Source organism: Gossypium arboreum, chromosome 10 (assembly GCF_025698485.1).
Source record: "Gossypium arboreum isolate Shixiya-1 chromosome 10, ASM2569848v2, whole genome shotgun sequence".
Lineage (NCBI taxonomy): Eukaryota > Viridiplantae > Streptophyta > Magnoliopsida > Malvales > Malvaceae > Gossypium > Gossypium arboreum.
Window position 1 is genome coordinate 107,429,060 of NC_069079.1, and position 5,405 is coordinate 107,434,464.

Below are 5,405 nucleotides of genomic sequence, written 5' to 3' on the forward strand. Positions count from 1 at the left end.
ATTTGACCCGTATACTTGCGGACACCGTTGTTCTAATTTTATATTTTTTTGGTATGTTATTTTTACTATAAACGATAATACATTTATAGGATATCAAGTTGTTGGCATCATTACCAGGGAGGTTTCGGCATTAAATCTTGAAAATATTTTTTAAAAGTAATAAGATAAGTAGGAACATTAAAACCTATAGATATGATATTTAATTTTTATTTATTTTTCTTTTTTATACGTTTAATTCCTTTTTAATTTTTTGGTTTGTTTATGACCTGAAGCTCCTGCACCCCAATCAAACCATACCTAGATCCGAAGCAACTAGCTAGGTGTGCTCATCAATTAATGAATATCAATCCACCTACAGTATTTAATTTTGCCCCGGGAAAACCATTTATTTGATGATCCACGAGAAAGACAAGGAAATATCCAGGAAAAAGTTCCAACGGATCAAAGGACGTTGTGTGAATATGCTTTACCTACACTTGATACGATGTACGATAGCATTAATTAACGCCAATAATTTCAAGATAAAGACGATCACTATTCAAATAATTCAAAATACACTGCAGTTTAAAAGCAACATGGTGGAAGACTTGAACTAACACTTGAAGTGGTTCTTACAACTGTGACACATTCAAGTATAACGGGGTATCTGATGATGCTGTGCGTCTCTAGTTATTCCCATTCTCTTTGTGCAATAATGTGACTGATTGGCTAGACTCACTAGAACCGAGTTCCATTACAATATGGAATGACTTAGCAAAAAAATTTCTCTATAAAATTTTCCTAATAAGTAGAGTTATTCAGCTTGGGTGAGAAATTGCCAATTTTAAACAATATGAAGGTGAATCCCTTACGAGGCATGAAAGCACTTCAAGAGGATGTTAAGAAAGTGCCTACATCATGGATTACAAGCATGGATCCAGATCCAAATATTTTATAATGGTCTTGATGGACATATCAAATCTAGCCTAGATCGAGTGACTAGAAGATCTCTCATGTTCTACACGTACGAACGAGCCTACAAAATCATTGACGACATGGCTATGAATTCGTACATGTGGCCAAATGAAAGATTTATGTACAAATCAAAGCCTTCAATGGAAAAAGTTGTGAATGAAGATAATTATGATGATCGATTCCAATGAATACTAGAGAAGCTTAACCATTCAGAGACGTTGGTTAAATCGACAAGAACAGAGCCTTATTCTAAAAACCAATCGGAGGATGCAAGCTACATAGTTAATAGGGGATGAGATCCCTATTCAAATACTTATAATCTTGATTAGAGGGATCACCCAAACTTCAAATAGGGAGGTAATCAAGGTGGTAAAAATCAAGCACAAGCCCAAAAAAACCTTTCTTATGAACCTTGATTATTAGAAGAAAGAACCGTGTAGAATGACCATGCTACATGTTGTCAAAGATTAAATCAACTAGAGGGGAAAACAACAAAAAATGAACATTTAACAAGTCTAAGCTACATGTGGACGACACGAATCTTGAGTGGATAGTCTTTGTGACCAAATGCCAATTAATGACAATGTTTCAAAAGAAAAATGGTCAGATTCTTCCTAGTAAGATAGAGAACAACCCTCAGAGATATGGGAAGAAACATGTAAAAGTGATCGCATTGTGATTTGGTAAAGAATTGAAGTCACCAAACCAGCCCATCCTTGAAGATGAGGAGATTTCTGGAAAAGTCGATTAACCCTTGGAGGAAGAAGCCAGCCACCAAGAGTCAATTGAGGAAATAGTCGAATCAGTGTCTGATCTGGTAACAACAAGACCAAGCACAACAAGGATATCATATCCAACAAGGTTAGAAGACAAACAAAAGAAGGATGAGGTAGATTTTATAAATTTTCAATATTTATTTAAATCTATCAATGTCAATTGGTTGCTATTAGGACTTGTCGATAAAATTCCAAAATATGCCAAGTACCTAAAGGAAATTATGAAACGACATAAGAAAATGAAAAAGCGTGAGCAAATTGACATTGACGCCTCGTGTAATGTTTTAATCGCTAAGAGGATGCCCTCAAAAGTAAAAGATTCGAGTATTGTTACAATTCAATAGAGATAGGGATCAACATTTTAGCAAGACCCTTTGTGATTTAAGGGCCAACATAAATTTAATGCCCTTATCAATTTATTAGAAACTCAGACTCGAGGATCTCAAAAATACCTCGATAACACTACAATTAGCCGGTAGATCCTTAGTGCACCCAAAAGGTGTACTTGAGGATGTATCGGTCAAGGTACGAGGATTCATAATCCCTATCAATTTTGTAGTCTTCGATTTTGAAGAAGATCGAGAAATCCTTATTCCATTGGGTAGGCCTTTTTTTACCACTTCTAAATTGACAATAGATCTCAAGCGAAACGAGTTTATTATCAAAATCAATGATGAGATAGAAGTGTTCAAGTGTGGCTGAGATTCCCAAAGTGAGGTATTAGCTAGAAAGAATGTTATGGTTTATTCAATTTAATCCCTAACGACCTAAATTAAAAGTACTTTACGAGTTGTGCAAGTGTGGGCACTCATAATGCAAGAGAACGAGACAAATGGTGAGATCTCGATAAGAATGGGAATGATTGGAAGACCTACAATGGTCATGAATGACAATTGAAGTTAATAGTGAAGTTTAGAGAATTTTCAGACAAGTTTGGTAGCATGACATAGTCGTTAAACCGTTGAACTTTAATTAACTTGTAAATATTGTAAATTAGTTTCAATTTTTTTATTGTAGTCATATTTTAGGATAATTATAGTGTAATTTTATGTTAGAAATAGGAGAAATCAGGTTTTTGGACATGACGGGATGAAGAGAAGCTAACCTGGGACAAAAGTGAACAAACAAAGGACTTCAACACATCTTGAAAGGCTAAGAGTAGTGTCGTGTCACACCATGCACAAGCTATAGCACGACATGAGCATATTGAAGTTAAAATACGTATTTTTAAGGTGTCGTGTCCTGTCATGCATACTCTATGGTGCGACACGCTTGTGTTCTTCAACCAAAATCGAGTTATTTCAAGCATAAAGCCTGTTGAAAGTCTACCCATCAGTTTTAAACATGCAAACACATCTACAACACACAAAGAATAGAAAGTACTCTCTTCTAGCCGCCACACTTCTTCCTCAAGAACTGGCTTCGATTTTTCACATTCTCGACCTCCGATTTCCAAAGTAAGTTCTCTTATTCTATCATTTTCATAGTTTTACAGTTTCCATCTTCTACTTCAGGTTACATCCACATTGATTAAAGATCAAAATTCGTCAGTACTACCCAAGGTTTTGTGTTCTAACCTCACTTTTTATCAATTTTATTGCTTAGGTTTGTTATTAGTTTACTTCAATTCGAAAAATGGCACCAAGGAAAAACCAACGCGCCATCGAGGTACTAAGTAATATCGATGCCAATAACTTCCATAACCCAGAAGTTGAGAGGTTTTTCCTCCAAATGAATGGTCGTTCATTTATCCAAAAGCGGAGCTTTGATCCCACCATGTTGACTTACGATTATATTTGGGATTTGGTTTAATCCCATCATTGGAACCATTTTTACGCAACCTTAACCAAACCAGTGATTGACGCCATCATTTATGAGTTTTATGCCTCCTTGAAAGATAGGGAGAATCGTAAGCAACGAGGTGAGACGATCACTAGCGTTATCATCCGAGGAAAATAGGTATCGATTGCACCTGATGCGATTTTCCAATATTAAAATGCCCCGTATTATACCCATGATCATCTAGAGTTATTAGATTTATTCATATTGGAGGATTTCAATATGGAAGGTTTAATAGATTACTTGACGGAAGGGCGTGGTGTGTGGACTCACTAAGCCAATTATGAGGTGCCCCTAAAATTTAACACGACCATCATGTTCTCGATGGCCAAGATGTGGATACAATTCATTTGCACCCACTTGGAACCGACTCATAATGCTTTTGACATTATCGCCTATTGAGAAGTTATGCTTTATATTGTATTGTAAAGAGAGCAGATTTGCATCGACCATTGGTTTTATGAGGAAATGCTCAAGTGCATATGGAGCCGTAACCAAAGTATGTACTTCAGGCATTTTATTACCACTTTATATCATCCAGCTGACATTCCTATGTCCCCAATAGAGCCATTTGTAATAGCTCATTTTTTAGTGGTGTCGTAAATAGTAGTTTTGAGGCCACAAAATCAACAAGCGACCCTATAAATATTAATATTTACGAGTCAATTATAGTATTAGAATAAATCTTGAATTGGAAAATTATGTTATTTGAATGAATAATTAAGTTTAAGTGGTATGACCTTAAAGTCAAGTGGTTTTAGAAAATGAGTTATCAGGACCTCGTTTCTACAAAGAGAGCCATAAAATTTTAATAAAATATTTATGGAGTGTAATTAAGGTCATATTAAAGTTTCGTTAAGAAATTTTAATGTTTAGATAATTAATTAATTAAAAAGACTAAATTGTAAAAGCTGTAAAAGTTTCTCTCTATTAATTAAATGGGTCAAATGGCTATGAAAAGGTGAATTAATGGACTCAAATGGTAATTAAACCATTTATATTGATAATGGACAATTATTGATATGTTTTTATTAATTTATAAGTTTATAACATAAGGATAAAATGGTAGATTGAAAATTAAGTGTAAATTAAGTGAAAATAAAGTGGTCATCTTTCTCAAATTGGTTTTAACAACTGAAAACCATTTTTGGAGATGGAAAGCTTTTGGCCAAAATGATTTTGGGTGCATGGTAAGTATTTTGATCTCGTTTTTAATTGTTTTTTATGTTTTTGTTATTGTATTAGCTTAATCTAGCTAACCCAGGGGTCAATTTGTTTAGTTTTCAAATGTTATGGGATGTGCCATTAATGAATTTGAGATGTTCTTGAAAGTTTTTTGTATAATCTTAAGCTTGGTTGCTAGATAAGACTATTTTGTAAAGTGATTTTTGGTAATTTTAATGTTTAAGGACTAAAATGTGAAATTAGTAAACGTACAAGGACTTGTTGTAAATTAACAGTAAATAAGGGCTATAATAGGGTTCCAAAAAATTTGTCTAATCATGAAATTTAATAAAAATGGCAAATTTGCATGTTTTGGGCTTGGGGACTAAATTGAAAAAAATAAAATGTTGGGGCAATTTTGTAAAATGTAAAAAGGACTTAATTGCATAAAATGTATTGATTATTCTATTAGAATTAGTGAATTGAATAAAATTATTATTTTAGATCAAGAATGAGTGGAAGCTCCTATACTTAGTCAATGATGCAATTTAGTCTGGTAAGTTTCTATGAACTGTAATCACTTAAATATTGTTTAAACTGAATGTTTATTATGTTGTTTGATGTAAATGAATCAAAATATAACGTATCAACGCTATGACGAATTGACAGATA

General features: G+C 33.7%; 1 non-coding gene across 1 annotated transcript; it reads right to left on the reverse strand.

Annotated features, from left to right (window-relative positions):
* Positions 1-799: 799 nt before the first annotated feature.
* LOC128282819 (small nucleolar RNA R71) lies at positions 800-904 on the reverse strand. The gene has a single exon (XR_008273173.1). It is a non-coding gene; the product is annotated as a small nucleolar RNA R71 (small nucleolar RNA).
* Positions 905-5,405: the final 4,501 nt, after the last annotated feature.